The sequence below is a fragment of the Colobus angolensis genome, unplaced genomic scaffold, assembly GCF_000951035.1.
Source record: "Colobus angolensis palliatus isolate OR3802 unplaced genomic scaffold, Cang.pa_1.0 Scaffold212, whole genome shotgun sequence".
Classification (NCBI taxonomy): domain Eukaryota; kingdom Metazoa; phylum Chordata; class Mammalia; order Primates; family Cercopithecidae; genus Colobus; species Colobus angolensis.
Window position 1 is genome coordinate 534,466 of NW_012115289.1, and position 21,732 is coordinate 556,197.

At 37.8% G+C, this 21,732-nt stretch overlaps 1 protein-coding gene across 2 annotated transcripts in view; it reads left to right on the top strand.

Annotated features, from left to right (window-relative positions):
• The window catches only part of PDE4D (phosphodiesterase 4D, cAMP-specific), a 1,579,839-nt gene that overhangs the window by 204,929 nt on the left and 1,353,178 nt on the right, over positions 1 to 21,732 (top strand). The window lies entirely within an intron of this gene.

Here is a 21,732-nt window from a genome sequence, read left to right on the forward strand (position 1 = left end):
CTTATCTGGACTTGATATCGACCAGTTGTGTATTTTCATATTTTTTCTCTTTTCTCTCTTTTTCCTCCTCTCTTTTCCTTTTCTTTTTCAACCTCGTGTTGAAAAAAACCTGAAGTTTGCTTGCAGAAATGAGTGAGATTTGTGAGTTATGATGAATTGGAATTATTTGCAATCAAATGGAAAGTAGTAACAACAGGTGTGGATGGATGTAGCTCACACACAACACATGTGGTGAATTGAGGAAGCTGGTAGAAGTTTGGAGTGTGATTGACAGGTTTAAAGGTAGCAGAAATAGAGTAGTCGCTTTTGGCATTTTAGATTTTTAAATAATAATTTGCTCAGGCCACGCATTAGTTAGTCAGACACAGAGTTGGAACCATATTTGGAACCTTCTGAGCCTCCATGTAGGCTTGTTCATCGTCCTTATGTTAGGGTGACAAGGTTCGGAGCTAAAACCAGAGAGAGAACACTGCAGCAAAAGCCTCTTCCAGACCCACTGTGTCAGTTCTGAACTGAGGCATTTTCTGTCCACAGCCATATGCAGTGTGAACAGGCCACAGATGTACATCAAGTGAGTGGGTGAAATAACGTTTGGTGGGAAATGATGACAGTTTTATGGCATTAGTCCTTGAAGCCCCAGGTGCACTTATTCATCTTTTGTATATTTAAAGCTGTTAGCCTTGGGGATATTTCAGCCTGTTTGCATCTGTATTTTAAAGATGAGCCCTGGAGTGAATCAGTGAGGGAAGCGAGTCATACCTGAACTAGGAGAAGAGATGAGTGGATCTTTGTAGGAGAAGAGATAAGTGGATCTAGTCATCCCTGAACAAGGAGAATATATCAGGGTAATGAAGAGACCTAGGGAAGGCTGTCCTTTCCTTTTGACCAGCCAGCTGTTTGACCTTCCTGCATCTGCTTTAGAGCCAACTTTGGCCTGGGTAGCTTGCACCAAGCTTTGCATACGCCCCTTGGATGTCAGGATGCTATACGTGGATTATCCTGGCACAGAGCATGAATTATAATTCCTGAGCTCAGCGTATTCTACCCTTTGACTTTTCTGTTAGGGATTTTGACTGTTCTGTTTCTGACTTTTTGATGAATCATGTCTCCTTGACAGAGTGAAGGCTCTTTACTTAAAATGACTCATAGCCTTATCTGTATATAACCACTGAGTAATAAATAACTCATAGCCATAGCTACATGTGGCCACTGAATTGAGTGCTTAATAATTGTGTTGTTATAAATTTGAGTGAATATATTTTGGTCAATTATGTGGTTGTGACTATAAAGATAGCTAATAATCCTTATTAGCATTTGGATACTGTTGATTTTTTTCTTGTAATTTTATAACTTCCATTTCCCTGTGGTACATATGCAGTATGGAATACTATGCAGCCATAAAAATAATAAAATCATGTCCTTTGCAGCAGCATGGATGCAGCTGGAACCCATTATCCTAAATGATTTAATGTGAAAAACAGAAAACCAAATATCCCATCTTCTCATTTATAAGTGGGAGCTACTTCTAAGTAGCTGGACACACACAGACGTAAAGATGGAAACAATAGATACTGGGGACTCCAGAGAGAGAGAGAAGGAGCGCAGCAAGGGCTAAACAACTTCCTGTTGGGTACTATGTTCACTTCAGGATCAGTAGAAGCCCAAACTTCAGCATCATGCAGTGTATCCCTGTAACAAACCTGCTTATGTACTCCCTGAATCTAAAATTTAAATTTAAATTAAAAAAATTCCATTTTTGGACTTAGGCTTAAATTTCTAGAACTTTTCCCACCTCTAAATTGTCATTATACAAAGTATGTTTAATAGTGGCTGGAATATTTATTTAAATCTACACACTAACAGCAACCACAGGGAATGCAGTTTAGGTAATATTTTCTTTTATCCAACAGCTAGAGTGACATGCGCAGAACAATGAGCAAGCACCTTAAGACCTTGCACTTGTTAGAGATTCAGAGTGAGTTTCAAAGCAAGAAAAGGCAGGAACGTGGGTAGCATTCCTATAAAATAGCTATTGAAGCAGGGTAGCTTAGGAAAGATGATTGTTGTAGAAACACAATCAGTGAAATAATCTGGTAGAAAGACTATTCCTTAAAATTCTTATACTCCCATAGAATTTACTTCTAAACCATACTGCCCTTAGACTTGAGCAAGGATATTCCCTGCCCAGCCCAGCATTTTAGAGGATCCCAATTAAACCCTCCCCTTGCCTTCCCCTTCCCCACAGGGTGAGGATTCTGTAAGTCCAAGTAATCATATCCCCTAACCCTCCCATGGTCTGGGTATCTGGACTCTGGAATTTCCTGCCAGGATAGTCCATAACCAAGACACAGGTCTATCCTTCAGAGGGAAGTTTGCATTCCACACAAAGGGAGGCCAAAGGGCAGGGAATGTGAATGGATGACAAACCGTGGTGTCCATCAGTAAGTTGGCAAATCTCAGTGAAAGAAGTTGGCATGAAGAGGAGGGGTAGGCTACAACCTGGGGCTCAGCTTCTTCTGTACCAGTAAATTCTGGTGCAGGGCTTTTCTTACATGCTTTGCATATATTATCTCATTTAATTCTGCAGAATACTTCAGGGTAGTGTTCTACTATCACATTATGGGACAGGGAAATGAGGCTCAGGGGAGTTAAGTGACAGACCCAAGGCAACTGATTTAGTAAGAAGTTGAGCTGAGATTAAACCTCAGGTGATTGAGCTCTAAAGTGTGTGTGTTTTTCTACCTTGTTGTGCTGCCTCTGATCAGTATCTTTGTATTTATACTTTCCCAGTTCTTTCCATAACCTAACCTGGTGCTTGACACATGGTGACATATAATAAATATTTACTGAGTAACTAACAAAACAGACCATTTATTCACCTTTACTAGTTATTTATTATTTATTTATTTATTCACCTTTACTGTTAATGGTATATACAATATAACAGTGTTGAGGAATTTCATGTCAAATATACTGAAAGGGACATTTCACTCCTGATCCATATGTACTGGATGGATGTGTTGATCTCCTTATGGCCATGTAGCTTATGGGCTCATCTCTCCATTTGTCAGTTTAGTAAATTGCTGCAAATGTTCTGGCTAGCAAGGACTCAAATGTCCCAGAACAAACTTTTATTCAAAGAAAATATTAATAAACACCATATATATATATGCTGCTATATACATATATATGCTGCTATAGTCCAAAATGGTTTTTTTTTCTTATTTAAAAATGGCACCAACTCTGAGAATTAAGGTGATTTAAGAAGTTGTGAGAATGCCAGTTTCACAGGAGTTGGTTGGCAGGATCCCTCTCTTGGTGTGGCCCCGTTCTCGGCTTGTCTGGGCTGTAGTTCTTCCACGTGCGTGGGCCGTCCATGCTGGTCACTCCTGGAATGGTCAGTGTGCTGTCCTGGAGCTTGGTCTTTCCCTGTGCTCACTTCCACTTATCATGGATGCCAAGACCATTCTCTGCTGTTGGCAGAAAGTCATGGAACATACTTCCCTAATTCCTGCTATAGGCTCATTTTGGTCCTTTCCCCATGGGTTCCCATTAGTACCCTTAATTGTTTGGGCTTATTTGTCTGTCTTCCTTGCTAAACTGTAGGCTCATTTGTGGACAGGCTTTGTGTCTCTCTTGTTTACCATTGTATCATCACGTCTAACACAATGCCTGGTACGTAGAATACTTAATGAATATTTACAGAATGACAATGGACTACCATCATAATTGAGTCTAACTACTTTTCAAAAAAGTTCTAGCATTAAGGTAATCAGATCAAAGTTTTCTTTCACAAAAAACTTGCATTTCCCTCTATGCTGTAATTGTATCTACCTGCTTGGAGACTCACCAAGAGTGTGATCACTGTGTATCCTCCCAGAGTGACTTTTTTTTATCTCATTTAGAACTATTTGTTACTGTGATTCTCTTAAGCAAATGGTTTTGCCCACGCAGAGCTGTTTGCTCACTGACACAGGCTTAACTGGTTAAAGAACTCACAGGTTGTTTCTCACCATTAATGGCTATTATGTTATTTTACCATCAATTATACCTCATTTCTACTTCTATCTTTACAACTGCAGGCTTTGGTCATTTTAAAAGTCATTCAAGTTTAGATTGCATTGACATTAAATCAAATCATAGAGGACAAACAACTATGTATTTTCACTGAGAGTGGGCACAGTAAAACGTTCCCAGGCTTTCTCTCCTACTTTTAGATAGGTCTTTTTCAGAAGCTTCCTATCTCCCTAAGAAGTCTGAGAGTTATTACAATTTCTTTACCCTCTGCTTACATATCCCATCCCGTAGAAAACCATTTAATAGAATCTGTTGTAGCAGAGGCAAAACTTTACCTCTGCTCTCTTGGAGTCCCAAGTAGACCTGATAATGAAATTGACATAAGGTAGATTAATAGGTATATTAGTCCATTCTCATGCTGTTAATAAAGATGTACCTGAGACTGGATAATGTATAAAGGAAAGAGGTTTAATTGACTCACAGTTCTAAAGGTCTGAGGAGGATTCAGGAAATCTACAATCATGGTGGAAGAGGAAGCAAATATGTCCTTCTTCACATGGTGGCAGCAAGGAGAAGTGCTGAGTGAAGCAGGGGAAGTGCCCTTTATAAAACCATCAGATCTCATGAGAACTCACTCACTAGTGCAAGAACTGCATGGAAGTAACCCCCTGCCCATGATTCAATTACCTCCTACTGGGTTCCTCTCATGACACATGGGGATTATGGGAACTACAGTTTAAGATGAGATTTGGGTGGGGACACAGCTAAACCATATTAGTAGGATAAAAGCACATAAGTTTTACCTAACACAGGAGCCCTCATAAGGAAATGAAGACCCAAACAAGTGGCCAAACCTAAATGCTTTTATTCTAGGTTGAACAAAGAAAAGACAACTGTCAAAAAGTAACTAAGTTATGTGGGAAGACTAAAGGAAGATCAATAAGAGTTATTTTAACAAGGTCTGTGTGTACAGAATTCTCTTAGTTGTGACGCCCCATCAAAGAATGTTTCTTTTCTCCTGACAGAAAGACAGCAACTTTCACATGTGAGTTTTTATCTCCTGTTTTCAGGGAAAAAAGGAAAAAGATTAGACTGCCGTTTTTGCATCTGCTGTTATTCAAGTGCCCTTAGCTCATACTAATCCTTATACCAAAATGGCATATTCTGGGGTGCATATTCTGCCATCTTTCACTACTAAATAACAGAACATATGCTTACCTATGTACTAGCTATTTCATTTCTGGTATATGCCAAACAGAAATGTATATGTGTGAGCCAAAAAAAAAAAATCTACAAAATCTTTATACCAGCATTATTTGTAATAGTTCAAATGGAAAACAATCTAAGTTTCCATCAACAGAAGAATGCATACCTAAACTGCTATATAGCAAATATATAGTGGAATATTATACAGCAATGAAAATGAAACAGTAGTTTTACTGCTATAGGCAACAATATAGATGAATATCACAAACACAATGTTGACTAAATCAATTAAAAAAGAGTACATACTGAATGATTTGATTTCATTTGTATGAAGTTCAAAAATTGGTCAGATAATATTGCCATTTGGGGGATAAGAACTGGGATCCTGTCTTTTTCCCTTGGAGAGCCAGAAGAATGGACTCTTCTCAGAAACAGTAACCAAAACTTCATAAAACTGCAGAAAAGTCTCCTTTCCCCAAAACATTATTATTTACTTATCTAGGTGCTGCCAACCACACCCCATTGTGTCCCTTTAGTCATTGTATGGAAGGAAGTCAAATTGCCTTAGTCTCCCAGTGACTAGAGCTAGATATCCAGCCATATGAACAGTTTGTTAAAACCAAGACTCTGAATTCTGAAGCTCAATAAGGAGGGTTGAACTTTTGTGAAAAAAGGCTGGTGACAATTGTCTGAGGTCAGAGGAAAGATTCTATCATCATCATTGTCATGATCATAATTATTACTTTGATTTCTTTACTCATGTCTTTAAAAATTATATATAGTTGTATAAGCTATTATGTTAGGTTTAACAGAAATGTAGAAAAAACATAAAAATCATTTGCTCAATGTGATGCATTTTCATATACTTAATATATCCATGTAACTTCCATGTAAATGTTTGTGATATTCATCTATATTGTTGCCTATAACAGTAAAACTACTGTTTCATTTTCATTGCTGTATAATATTCCACTATATATTTGCTATATGGCAGTTTAGGTATGCATTCTTCTGTTGATGGAAACTTGGATTATTTTCCATTTGGACTATTACAAATGATGCTGGTATAAAGATTTTTGTAGATTTGTTTTGGCTCACACATATACGTTTCTGTTTGGCATATACCAGAAACAAAGTAGCTAGTACATAGGTAAGCATATGTTCTGTTATTTAGTAGTGAAGGATGGCAGAATATGCAACCCAGAATGTGCCATTTTTGTTACAAGGATTAGTTTGAGTGAAAGGCACTTGAATAACAGCAGATGAAAAAAGGGCAGTCTAATAATTTTCTTTTTTTTCCCCCTGAAAACAGGAGATAAAAAGTCACATGTGAAAGTTACTCTCCTTCTACCAAGAGGAAAGAAACATTCTTTGACAAGGAGTCATAGCCATAAGAATCCTGTACACACGGACCTTGTTAAAACAATTCTTATTGATCTTCCTTTAGTCTTCCCACATAATGTAGTTACTTTTCCACAATTGCCACTCTTTGTTCAACCAAGTGTAACAGCATTTAGGTTTGGCCACTTGTTTGGGTCTTCATTTCCTTATGAGGGCTCCTGTGTCATGTAAAAGTTATGTACTTTTCTCCTATTAATCTACCGTATGTCAATTTCATTATCAGGTCTACCTGGGACTCCAAGAGAGCGGAGATAAAGTTTTGCCTCTGCTACAGTAGGTTCTGTTAAACGGTTTTCTATGGTGTGGGATATGTAAGAGGGGATGAAGAAATTGTAGTAACTCTCAGACTTCTTAGGGAGATAGGAAGCTTCTGAAAAAGACCTATCTAAAAGTAGGAGAGAAAGCCTGGGAACTTTTTACTGTGTCCACCTCAGTGAAAAGACATAGTTTTTTGTCCTATATAATTTGATTTAATGTCAATGCAATCTAAACTTGAATGACTTTAAAAATGACCAAAGTATGTAGTTGTAAAGATAGAAGCAGAAGTAAGGTATAACTGATGGTAAAACAATATAGTATCTGTTAATGGTGAGAAACAACCTGTGAGTTCTTTAACCAGTTAAACCTGTGTCAGTGAGCCAACAGCTCTGTGTGGGCAAAACCATTTGCTTAAGAGAATCACAGTAACAAATAGTAGTCTAAATGAGATTAAAAAGTCATAAGAAACATATACATGATGGAATGTTTTAGGTGAAGTTGGGTCACTTGACTGGTTGTTCATCCTTACTTAATTCTTAAAATTTTCTGATGGTCTAAGAGTGCAATTTTCTGAATTTAGCTGATCATATTTTAGGAAAAACATAGGGCAAAATTTAAGTTGCTGAATTAAAGTGTCTAGTGTTATCCCTGATTTTAGGCAAGTCCTTATACTTATCTTCACTTTTACCTTTAAAGGAGAGTCAGAGATACCTATCAGAATGGTTAAATAAAAAATAATGACAACAGCAAATGCTCGCAAGGATGTGGAGAAACTGGGCCACTCATACATGGATAATGGGAATGTAAAATGGTACAGCCACTCTGGAAAACAGTTTGACAGTTTCTCAAAAAACTAAACATGTAAATACTATACTATCTAGTAAATGCACTCCTGGGCATTTATCCCAGAGAAATAAAGACTTCTGTGTTCACAGAAAAACCTGTATGTAAGTGTTTATAACAGTCTTATTTATAATCGCCTAAAACTGGAAGCAACACAGATGTCCTTCAGTGGTGAATGATTAAATGTGGTACATCTATACTGTAGAATACTACCTAGCAATAAAAGAAACAAACTATTGATACACTCCATGATCTAGATGAATCTTGAGAGAATTATGCTGAATGGAAAAAGCCAATCCCCAAGGGTCACATACTATATGATTCAAATTATATAACATTGTCAAATGACAAAATTATGAAATGGGAAACAGATTAGTATACATTAGTAATTGCTAGGGATTAAGAAGGGAAGGAATAGGAAACTGGGTGTGGCTATTAGAGAGGCAACATGGGAGAGCCTGCTGATAATGGAACTGTTTTATATCTTGACCATATCAATGTCAATATATTGGTTGTGATATTGTTACCATTGGGGAAAACTGGGTAAAAGATACACTGATTTTGTATTTTTTTTATAACTGTATGTGAATCTACAATTATCTCAAAATAGAAAAATAAAAAATAAAGTACAAGAGAGGTAAAGTTCTATGTAGTTTCTCTTAGATAAATTCTTTATTTTTTTTTTTTAACACAGTTACCTATCCATTTCTTAAATCTTATAGATTGTTATCAAAGGAAGGCCACTATCCCTGCTTTCCATTAAGGATGATATCAATCATCAAAGACATCTACAAAGTTTCTGAAATTCTTCCTGCAGACTTTCAGGGTACCATTAGTTCATATTATTTTACCTGTAGGGATATGTGCAATCAGGCACAAATCTTAGATCTTTAAGAAGCAGTATATTTGAACTGCTGCTAAATAAGTGGGAGGTTGGTTGAGATTATTTTCCCCTTATAATTGCTTTTCTTCTGTCCCAGAAGAATCTATCAGACCAGTCATTAAGTTCTATGAAGTTTATCTATTGTTTAGTTCTCATTTGACTTAGGTGGTTCAGGGATCAGCTTAGGAAATAATAGAGGCAATGTAATGAATCTTAGTGGGAATAAAGTGACTGAGACCTTTGGTTTGTCTTTAAGGCTTAGAATATAATATCCATTCTCTAGTTCCATGACTCCCCCAGTGCAATTCTTTTTGAAATGCTGTAACTCATATCCTGGGAAGTCTCACCATGTTCTTTTAGTTTTTTCCCCTTCTATGTCATTGTGCACAGGATCTTCCAGCTTTTGGGTTACCATGTCTTTGAGTTTTCTAGTCTGAATAAAATCTCTTTAGAAATCATTTTTCTGAGACCTATAGTTGACTATACTTTGTTTTCTGTTGTTTCATAGGATTATCTCACAAATCCTACTGTGAAACCATATGAGGTTCACAGTAACCATATGAGGCAGAGGTGTTATCACCTCCATTTTATAGAGACTTAAGGAAGCTAAATAATTTGTCCCTGGACATGTATGCGACAGGACCAGAATTTGAGTTCAGGAAGCTAACTTCACAGTCTACAAAGTTCGCCTCTCTTTATTTTTGTCTTTGTTTTGAGACGGAGTCTCGCTCTGTCATCCAGGCTGGAGTGCAGTGGCACCATCTTTGCTCACTGCAACCTCTCCTTCCTGGGTTCAAGTCATTCTCCTGACTCAGCCTCCCTAGTAGCTGGGACTACAGGTGCACACTACCACATCTGGAGTTAGCCTCTCTTTGTACAATACAGCATCTTTGAGTTAGGGTTGACAATTCTGTTCTTTCAAGAGACACTTTTGGAGACCTGCCATCTTTTAGGCACTGTGCTGGGTCCTATGGATAATAAACTACTGAACATGATGCAGAGGTGCTCCTAGTTTATTACAAGGACAGATGTTAGGTGCATTGTGAAAAATAAAATGTTAGACAAACAGTCTCTTACAGTCTCAAAAATATTCAAATTCAGACTGTTTTAGAGACAGCACATCCCTGAGAACAAAATAGTAAATAGTCAATTTATTTATTTGTTCATTCACTTAACAAAAATTCTTTTGAGTGTTTGTAATATGTTGGGTGCTAAGCTAGGCCTTGGAGATAGATTGGTATAGGAAACAGATGAGGTCTTGTCCTTATAAAGCTTATTTACCTTTTAGTGAGGCATACACTTAATCAAGTGTTCATAGAAATAAACAGAAAATTGGAGCTGACAAACACCGTCAAAGACAGGCACATGGTGCTACCAGAGGAAATTAATCAGAGAGTCAGTTCTTGTCAGGGCCATATTACCTCAGAGGGAATAGCTGAGAACTAAATAGGCATTAACTAGGTAAAGAATGGGAGCAGAGGGCAGAGGAGACAAAATCCCTGTAGCAGGTCAGGGCACTGAAATTCTGATGACTGAGAGAATGCTAGAGAGGCTGTGGGGTTGAGGGCGTGGTAATCATGCTAATTGAGGCCAAGAGACATCCAGAGGCCAGACAAAGCAAGGCTTTGGAGTGGTAGTAAGGATATTTAATCCCAAGAACAAAGGAAAGTCACTGAAAATAATTGAGTGACAAAGTCATAATTGTTATTTAGACAGCTCTTTTTAGTTTAGCACAGAAGCATTGGTGAGAAGCCAAGGTATGCTGGGGAAAGACCAGCAGAGAATTGCTGTGAGCTTGGACAGAGACCAGCTAGAGCTTGGACTAGAGCTGTGGTGTGAAGATAGAGAGAAGTGGAGGGGTATCAGATGTAGTTAGGAGGTAAATGGGAAGAAATCAGTGACAGATTGAACAAGAGTCGGGAGAACAAAAGTGTAAGGATGATACTAAGTTTATCTGACAGTCGGTGGTACCATTTAGTGGAATAGGGACATTGGAAGCAGATCAGATTTGGAAGGCAGATTTTGAATTCAATTTTGGATATGTTTGGTTTGGGGTGACTTTGATAGGGACAAAAGAAACATCAAGTAGACACTTAAATCTATGTCTGGATCCTAGAGTGGAGGTCCTCACTGGAGATACACCTGTGTGTATCGTAAGTGTTCAGGTGGTACATGACATCATGGCCATGGATGCCACTGCCTAGAGAAATACAAAAGAGTGACAAGAAAGGAGAGCCTGGAACCAAGCTTTAAGGAACTTAATCTCACAGCTGTGTGAAGGAAGATCAACCTCCAGAGGAGATGGAAGAATATCACAAAAGTTAGGAAGAGTTACAAAAATATAAGGAAGATATAATTTGATAAAGATGGGATGGTCAGCAATATAAAGTGCTGCTTAAATAGCAGGTTTGAACCAGTTCTTTGGAGTTATTGACATGGAAGTCATTGGCAACTTTAGCAAAAGCTATTTTATGAGGAAAAAGGTAGACTAGAGTAGAGTGAAGAGTGAGTGAGGGCTGGGAAACTGGATGCAATGAGAATAGAGACACGAGACTTATAAGAAGAGAAGAACAGGACATGTAGGATTTGGGGAAGATTTTCTAGATGAGATGGAAGAGACTTGAGTATGTTTAAAAGCCATTGGTAAAGACTTAATTGACAGGGATCTGACAGCTATTTGAGAGAGAAAATAGGTAATGGGTAGTGTTAGCTCATGAGAAGGGGAGTAGGCAGAAAGGGATTTGCAGAAGTGCCCTTAATTGCTTGGTTGGTATGGGGAAGATGAGAGTTCCCCTCCTAGGAATTCTATCTTCCTGTAAAGTTGGAGACAGTATTATTGGCTGAAGGTGAGGGGACAGGAAAGAGAGGTAAAGGTGTGAAAAGAGCTGAAAAAGTTTGAAATATGTTAGGGATTTTTTTTTTTTTTTTTGCGTATGTATGTGTGTGTGTGTATGTGTGTCCATATGTATTCAGTGTTTAGCTCCCACTTGTAAGTGAGAACATGCAGCATTTGGTTTTCTGTTCCTACATTCATTCGCTTAGGACAATGGCCTCCAGCTTCAACCATGTTGCTGCAAAGGACATGATCTCATTTTTTAGGCTGCATAGTATTCTATGATGTATATATAGCACATTTTCTTTATGCAGTCCACCACTGATGGACATTTAGTTTGATTCCATGTCTTTGAATAGTGAATGTTCATGTGAATAGTGCTGTGATGAACGCATGCATGCATGTGTCTTTATGGAGGAATTATTTATATTCCTGTGGGTATAAACCCAATAATGGGGTTGCTGGGTTGAATGGTAGTTCTGACTTAAGTTCTTACAGAAATTGCCAAACTGCTTTCCACAATAGCTGAACTTCTAAATTGCATTCTCACCAGCAGTATGTAAGTGTTCCCTTTTATCTGCAACCTTGCCAGCATCTGTTACTTTTTTGACTTTTTAATCATAGCCATTCTGACTGGTGTGAGATAGCATCTTATTGTGGTTTTGATTTGCATTGGTCTAATGATTAGTGATGTTGAACATTATTACATATTTGTTGGCTGTGTGTATGTCTTCTTCTGAAAAATGTCTGTTCATGTCCTTTGCCCACTTTGTGATGGGGCTGTTTTTCGCTTGTTAATTTGTTTAAGTTCCTTATAGATGTTGTATATTAGACCTTTGTCAGATGCATAGTTTGCAAATATTTTCTCCCATTCTGCAGGTTGTCTCTTTAGTATATTGATAGTTTATTTTGCTATGCAAAAGCTCATTAGTTTAATTAGATACCATTTGTCAATTTTTAATTTTTGTTGCAATTGCTTTTGGCATCTTTGTCATGAAATCTTTGCCAAGACCAAAGTCCAGAATGGTATTTTGTTGGTTATCTTCCAGCATTTTTATAGTTTTAGGTTTTACATTTAAGTCTTTAATTCATCTTGGGTTAATTGTTGTATATGACATAAAAAAGAGGTCCAGCATCAATCTGCATAGGGCTAGTCAGTTATCCTAGCACCATTTATTGAATAGGGAATCCCTTCCCCATTGATTGTCTTTGTTGACTTTGTCAAAGGTCAGATGATTTTATGTGTGTGGTATTATTTCTGGGCTCTCTAGTCTGTTCCTTTGGTCTATATGTCTGTTTTTGTACCTGTATCATGCTGTTTTGGTTACTGTTGACTTGTATAGTTTGAAGTCAGATAATATGATGCCTCTAGCTTTATTCATTTGCTAAGAATTGCCTTAGCTATTCATGCTCTTTTTTGGTTCCATATGAATTTTTAAATGGGTTTTTCAAATTTTTTGAAAAATGTCATTGGTAGTTTGACAGGAATGGCATTGAATCTGTAAATTGCTTTGGGAAGTATGACCATTTTAACAATATTGATTCTTCCTATGCATGATTGTGGAATTTTTTTTTATTGGTTTGTGTTATCTCTGATTTCTTTGAGCATTGTTTTGTAATTCTCATTGTAGAGATTTTTCACCTCCCTGGCTAGCTGTATTCCTAAGTATTTTATTTATTTTGTGACTGTTGTAGGATTGTGTTCTTGATTTGGTTCTCAGCTTGGATGTAATTGGTGCATAGAAATGCTACTGATTTTTGAATATTGATTTTGTATACTAAAACTTTGCTGAAGTTATCAGATCTAGAAGGTTTTGGGCAGAGACTATGGGGTTTTCTAGGAATCAAATCATACTGTCGGCCGGGTGCAATGGCTCATGCCTATAATCCCAGCACTTTGGGAGGCTGAGGCGGGTGGATTGCCTGAGCTCAGGAGTTCGAGACCAGCCTGGGCAACGTGGTGAAACACTGTCTCTACTAAAATACAAAAAATTAGCTGGACATGGCAGCATGTGCCTGTAATCCCAGCTACTCGGGAGGCTGAGACAGGAGAATCACTTGAACTCAGGAGGTGGAGATTGCAGTGAGCCGAGATCGTGCCGCTGCACTCCAGCCTGGGTGACAGAGCAAGACTCCATCTCAAAAAAAAAAAAAAAAAATCATACTGTCTGCATACAGATAGTTTGACTTCCTTTCTTCTTCTTTGGATGCCTTTTATTTTTTTCTTTTGCCTATTGCTCTGGCTAGGAGTTCCAGTACTGTGTTGAATAGAGTAGTGATATTTGGCATCCTTGTCTTGTGCTGGCTCTCAAGGGGAATACTTCTAGCTTTTACCCATTCAGTATGATGTTGGCTATGGGTTTGTTATAGATGGTTCTTTTTATTTTAAAGTTTGTTCCTCTAATGCCTAGTTTGTTGAGGATTTTTAAAATGAAGTGATGCTTAATTTTATTGAAAGCTTTTTCCTCATCTATCAAGGTGATCATGTAGTTTCTGTTTTTAGCTCTGTTTATGTGATGAATAACATTTGTTGATTTATGTATTTTGAACTAACTTTGTATCCCAGGGATAAAGTCTATTAATTATGCTGAATTAGCTTTTTAATGTCCTGATGGATCCAGGACAGAATTTGCTAGTATTTTGTTGAGGATTTTTGCACGTATGTTCATCAAGAATATTGGCCTGATGTTTTCTTTCCTTCTTCTGTTTCTTCCAGGCTTTGGTATCAGAATGATGCTGGCCTTGTAGAATGAGTTAGGGAGGAGTCCCTCCTCTTCAGTTTTTTTGAATAGTTTCAGATAGAATTGTACCAGCTGGCTCTTTATATGTCTGGTAGAATGTGCCTGTGAATCTTTCTGGTCCTGGGCTTTTTCTGGTTGGTAGGAGTTTTATTACTGATTCAGCTTCAGAACTTGTCATCGGTCTGTTCAGGATTTGAATTTCTTCCTAGTTCAATCTTGGGAGGTTGTATGTTTCCAGGAATTTACCCTGAAAAATTCTAGATTTTCTGGTTTATGTGCATAAAGGTGTTTGTTATAGTCTCTGAGGGTTTTTTGTATTTCTGTTGGGTCGATGGTAACGTCCACTTTACCATTTCTGATTTTGTTTATTTGGATCATGTCTCTTTTTTTTGTTAGTCTAGCTAGTGGTATATCAATTTTATTTATTCTTTCAAAAAACCAACTCCTGGATTCATTGATCTTTCATATTTTTTTTGTATTTCAATTTCACCCAATTCTGTTCTGATTTTGGTTATTTCCTCTCCTCTGCTAGCTTCTGGGTTGGTTTGCTCGTTTTCTGTTTCCTCTAGGTGTGATGTTATGTTGTTAAATGAAAACCTTCCTAACTTTTTGATGTGAGCATTTAGATCTATAAACTCTCCTCTTAACACTGCTTTAACATGGACAAGAGAGAGATTCTGGTATATTGTATCTTTGTTCTCATTAATTTCAAATAATTTCTTGATTTCTGCCTTAATTTCAATGTTTACCCAAAAGTCATTCAGGATCAGGTTGCTTATTTTCCATGTAACTGTATGGTTTTGAGTGATTTCCTTAGTGCCGATGATATGGTTTGGCTCTGTGTTCCCACCCAAATCTCACCTTGAGCTGTAATCCTCACAATCCGCACAGGTCAAGGGCAGGACCAGGTGAAGGTAATTGGGTCATGGAGGTGGTTTAGCCCATGTAGTTCTTGTGATAGTGAGTTCTCATGACATCTGATGGTTTTATAAGCACCAGGCATTTCTCCTGCTTGCACTCACTCCATCCTGCCACCTTGTGAAGAAGGTGCCTGCCTTCCTTTGCTTTCTGCCTTGATTGTAAGTTTCCTGAGGTCTCCTAGGAGTGCAGAACTGTGAGTCAATGAAACTTTCTTCCTTTATAAATTACCCAGTCTTAGATGTTTCTTCATAGCGGTGTGAGAATAAACTAATACAACTGATTTCTATTTTTATTAAGCTGTGATCTGATAGTGTGGTTGGTATGATTTCCATTTTTTTGAATTTGCTGAGAATTGTTTTATGGCACATTGTGTGGTAGATTCTAGAGTATGTGCCATGTGCAGGTGAGAATAATGTATATTCTGTTGTTTTTGGTTGGAGAGTTCTGTAGATGTCTGTTAGGCCAATTAGGTCAAGTGTCAAGTTCAAGTCTCGAATATATGTTTGTTAGTTTTCTGCCTCAGTGATCTGTCTGGTACTGTGAATGGGGTGTTGAAGTCTCCCACTATTATTATGTGGTTATCTAAATCTCTTTGTAGGTCTCTAAGAACTTGTTTTATGAATCTGGGTGCTCCTGTGTTGGATGCATATATATATTCAGGATAGTTAGGTCTTCATATCGAATTGAATGCTTTACCATTACATAATGCCCTTATTTGTCTTTTGATCATTGTCAGTTTACAGTCAATTTTGTCTGAAATTATAATACAAACCCATGCCCTGCTTGGTAGAATTTTCTTCATTCCTTTACTTTGAGCCTATGAGTGTCACTGAATGTGAGATGGGTCTCTTGAAGACAGCATACAGTTAGGCCTTGTTTCTTTATTCAATTTGTCACTCTATGTCTTTTAATTGGGACATTTAGCCCATTTAAACTCAAAGTTAACACTGATACGTGTGGAGTTGATTCTGTCATCATGTTGTTAGCTGGTTATTATACAGACTTGATTGTGGAGTTGCTTTATAGTATCAGTGATCTATGTACTTGAGTGTGTTTTCGTGGTGGTAGGTAATGTTCTTTTCTTTCCATATTTGGTACTTCCTTATGGACTTCTTGTAACACAGGTCTGGTGGTAATGAATTCCCTTAGCATTTGCTTCTCTGCAAAAGATGATACTTCTCCTTTGTTTATGAAACTTAATTTGGCCAGATATGAAATTCTTAGTTGGAATTTCTTTTTTTTAAGAATGCTGAATAGGCCGGGCGCAGTGGCTCAAGCCTGTAATCCCAGCACTTTGGGAGGCCGAGACGGGCAGATCACGAGGTCGGGAGATCGAGACCATCCTGGCTAACATGGTGAAACCCCGTCTCTACTAAAAATACAAAAAAAGAGGTGGCGGGCGCCTGTAGTCCCAGCTACTCCGGAGGCTGAGGCAGGAGAATGGCGGAAACCCGGGAGGCGGAGCTTGCAGTGAGCTGAGATCTGGCCACTGCACTCCAGCCTGGGTGGCAGAGCAAGACTCCGTCTCAAAAAAAAAAAAAAAAAAAAAAAAAAAAAAAAAAAAAAAAAAAAAAAAAGAATGTTGAATATAGGCTTCTGGCCTCGTCTGGCTTGTAGGGTTTCTGCTGAAAAGCCTGCTGTTAACCTGATGGAGTTTCCTTGGAAGGTGACTTGACCTTTCTCTCTGGCTACCTTCAACATTTTTTCCTCCATTTCAGCCTTGAAGAATGTGATGACTGTGTGTCTAGGGGATTATTGTGTTGAATAGTATCTCACAGGGGTTCTCTGTATTTTTTGAATTTGAATGTTAGCCTCTCTAGTGAGGGTAGGGAAATTTTCATGAACAATATTCTCGAATATGTTTTCCAAGTTGTCTGCTTTCACTCCCTGTCATTCAGGGATATCAATGAGTTGTAGATTTAGTCTCTTTACATAATCCCATTTTTCTTGGAGGTTGTGTTCTTTCTTTTTTAGTCTTTTCTTCTTCCTTTTTGTCTGACTGAGTTAATTCAGAGAACTGGTATTTGAACTCAGATTCTTTCCCCAGCTTGGTCTATTCTGCTGTTAATACATGTGGTCATATTATGAAATTCCTGAAAGGAGTTTTTTTTTTCTCCATCACATTAGTTTATTTCTTTCTTAAAATGGCCATTTCATCTTTCAGCCCCTATATTGTTTTATTTTATTCTTAAATTTCTTGGATTGGTTTTCAACTTTCTCCCGAATCTCTATGATCTTTGTTCCTATTCATATTCTGAATTCTATATCTGTCATTTCAGCCATCTCAGCCTGGTTAAGAACCATTGCTGAGGAACTAGTGCAATCATTTGGAGCTAAGAAGATACTCTGGGTTTTTGAGTTGTCAGAGTTCTTGTGATGGTTCTTTCTCATCTGTGTGAGCTGATATTTCTTCTGTCTTTGAAGTTGCTGTCCTTTAGATGGAACTTTTTGGTTTGATCTTTGATGACTTTGGGGGTTCGATTGTGGTATAAGGTGGGTTCAGTCCACTTGCTTCATTTTTGGAAGATTTTAGGGGGCCAAGGCTCAGCTTAGCACTTTTGGCTGCATACTCTAACTCTGGGGGACAGTACCAGGCCTCTGACCTTGTTTTCTGGTCCCTCAAGGTTAGCAACCTGCTGTGGTTGAGGGGTAAAGAAGTTCCTGATCTGCTGGTCATAACATTTCAATGGGGTGTACTGGCCAAAGCACTTCACTGGAGTGATGGCAGCAGCATCCATGCTTGCTTGTGCATGTCAACAGCCACAGCAGCACAGTGAGTTGCATGCATGTTTATTGTGGTGGGGGCACTGGTGGTAATGGGGCAGTGGTATTCCTTTGCATGCTCAGGCAGTGGTGTAGTGGGGGCGTGTTGCTGGTGGAGGTGAGGTTGCCTGAAACGTGGTAGTTGTGACTAGTGGGGAGTGAGTTAGCTTGAGAAGAGCCATGGAATTACTAGCCAAGATTTAGGGCCTGTTCCCATATTCTTGGTAATATACATTTTCTTTTGCTAATTAAGAAATCCATGATGTATCCATATTTTGTGAAAAACCTGAGTTAACAACATCTGTATAAATAAGATGAAAGGTTTTGAAAGAAGTGAGAGGGATAAAAAATCGGTGATTTTTTTTTTTGTTTTTAGACTGTTTGAAGAGGCTGGAAGAAAGGTATTCATTTGAAAATATGTGAATATTTAGATATCTCTGAGGTTTATGTATTTATTTATTTATTTTTTTAATTATACCAGTTGGGAATTTTAATAACACAGTTTCCACATTGAAAGGTAAAACAGACAAGAAATATTTACAAATAAAATTGACCTGAATAACACAATTAATCAACTGAATCTAATTGATATTTGTACACAATGTTCTTGAACAACAGCAGAATACACATATTGTCAGCCTTACATATCCACCAAGATAGGTTTATGTATTTATTATGTGAACTAGCTGAGGGAAAAAAATTTCCTTTTATTATTTTGTTGATTTTATTTATTTATCTGTTTGTTTATTTATTATACTTTAAGTTCTGGGGTACATGTGCAGAACATATAGTTTTGTTACATAGGTAACAAACCATGTGCCATGGTGGTTTGCTGCACCCATCAACCCATCACCTACATTAGGTATTTCTCCTAATGCTATCCCTTCCCTGGCTCCCAACCTCCAACAGGCCCCAGTGTGTGATGTTCCCCTCCCTGTGTCCCTGTGTTCTCATTGTTCAACTCCCACTTATGAGTGAGAACATTCAGTGTTTGGTTTTCTTCTCTCATGTTAGTTTGCTGAGAATGATGGTTTCTAGCTTCAACCATGTCCCTGCAAAAAACAAGAACTCATCCTTTTTTATGGCTGCATAGTATTCCATGGTGTATATGTGCCACATTTCCTTAATCCAGTCTATCATTGATGGACATTCGGGTTGATTCCAAATCTTTGCTATTGTGAATAGTGCTGCAATAAACATACATGTGACTTATAATCCTTTGGGTATATACCCAGTAATGACTTATTTCTATGACTTATAATCCTTTGGGTATATATCCGGTAATGGGATTGCTGGGTCAAATGGTATTTCTAGTTCTAGATCCTTGAGGAACTGCCACACTGTCTTCCACAATGGTTGAACTAATTTACACTCCCACCAGCAGTATAAAAGTGTTCCTATTTCTCCACATCTTCTCCAGCCTCTGTCGTTTCCTGACTTTTTAATGATCACCATTCCAACTGGCATGAGATGGTATCTCACTGTGGTTTTGATTTGCATTTCTCTAATGACCAGTGATGACGAACATTTTTTCTTATGTTTGTTGGGGGCATAAATATCTTCTTTCAAGAAGTGTCTGTTCATATCCTTTGCCCACTTTTTGATGGGGTTGTTTGTTTTTTTCTTATAAATTGGTGCAAGTTCCTTGTAGATTCTGGATATTAGCCCTTTGTCAGATGCATAGACTGCAAACATTTTCTCCCATTTTGTAGGTTGCTGTTCACTCTGATGACAGTTTATTTTGCTCTGCAGAAACTCTTTAGTTTAATTAGATCCCATTTGTCAACTTTGGCTTTTATTACCATTGCTTTTGGTGTTTCAGACATGAAGTCTTTGCCCATGCCTATGCCTTGAATGGTATTGCCTAGGTTTTCTTCTAGGATTTTTATGGTTTTAGGTCTTATGTTTAAGTCTTTAATCCACCTTGAGTTAATTTTGGTATAAATTTGGTATAATTTTCCAACATCACTTATTAAATAGGGAATCCTTTCCCCATTGCTTGTTTGTGTCATGTTTGTCAAAGATCAGATGGCTGTAGATGTGTGGCATTATTTCTGAGGCCTCTGGTCTGTTCCCTTGGTCCGTATATCTGTTTTAGTACCAGTACCATGCTGTTTTGATTACTGTAGCCTTGTAGTATAGTTTGAAGTCAAGTAGTGTGATGCCTCCAGCTTTATTCTTTTTGCTTAGGATTGTCTTGGCTATGAAGGTTCTTTTTTGGTCCCATATAAAGTTTAAAGCAGTTTCTTCTAATTCTGTGAAGAAAATCAATGGTAGTTTGATGGGGATAGCATTTCTATAAATTACTTTGGGCAGTATGGCCATTTTCATGATATTGATTCTTCCTATCCATGAGCATGGAACGTTTTCCCATTTGTTTGTGTCCTCTTTTATTTCATTGAGCAGTGGTTTGTAATTCTCCTTGAAGAGGTCCTTCACATCCCTTGTAAGTTGTATTCCTAGGTATTTTATTCTCTTAGTAGCAATTGTGAATGGGAGTTTATGCATGATCTATGTGTTACTGTTGTACAGGAATCCTTGTGATTTTTGCCAATTGATTTTGTATCCTGAGACTTTGCTGAAGTTGCTTGTCAGCTTAAGGAGATTTTGGGTTGAGATAATGGGGCTTTCTCAATATATGATCATGTCATCTGCAAACAGAGACAGTTTGGCCTCCTTTTTTCCTATTTGAATAACTTTTATTTCTTTCTCTTGCCTGATTGCCCTGGCCAGAACTTCCAATACTGTGTTGAAGAGGAGTGGTAAGAGAGGGTATCCTTGTCTTGTGCCAGTTTTCAAAGGGAATGCTTCCAGTTTTTGCCCACTCACTATGATATTGGCTGTGGGTTTGTCATAAATAGCTCTTATTATTTTGCGATACATTCCACCAATACCTAGTTTATTGAGAGTTTTTAGCATGAAGGGCTGTTGAATTTTGTCGGAGTCCTTTTCTGCATCTACTGAAATAATTATGTGGTTTTTGTCATTGCTTCTGTTTATGTGATGGATTACATTTATTGATTTGTGTATGTTGAACCAGACTTGCATCCCAGGGATGAAGCCGACTTGATCATGGTGGATAAGCTTTTTGATGTGCTGCTGGATTCAGTTTGCAGAATTTTATTGAGGACTTTTGCATCGATGTTCATCAGGGATATCAGCCTGAAGTTTTCTTTTTTTGTTATATCTCTGCCAGGTTTTGGTATCAGGATGATGCTGGTCTCATAGAATGAGTTAGGGAGGAGTCCCTCCTTTTCAATTTTTTGGAATAGCTTCAGCAGAAATAGTACCAGCTCTTCTCTTTGTACCTCTGGTAGAATTCAACTGGGAATCCATCTAGTCCTGGGCTCTTTTTGGGTGGTAGGCTATTTATTACTTCCTCAATTTCAGAACCTATTATTGGTCTATTCAAGGATTCAACTTCTTCCTGAGGTAAACTTGGGAGGGTGTATGTGTCCAGGAATTTATCCATTTCTTCTAGATTTTCTAGTTTATTTATGTAGAGGTGTTCATTGTCTTTTCTGATGATAGTTCGTGTTTCTATGGGATCAGCTGTGATATCCCCCATATCATTTTTTAATTGCATCTATTTGATTTTTCCTCTCTTTTCTTCTTTATTAGTCTGTCTAGCAGTCTATTTTTTTTATCTTTTCAAAAAACCAGGTCCTGGATTCATTGATTTTTTTGAAGGATTTTCCATGTCTCTATCTCCTTTAATTCAGCTCTAATCTTTGTTATTTCTTGTCTTCTGCTAGCTTTTGAATTTGTTTGCTCTTGTTTCTCTAGTTCTTTTAATTGTGATGTTAAGGTGTTGATTTTAGATCTTTCCTGCTTTCTCTTGTGGGCATCTAGTGCTGTAAATTTCC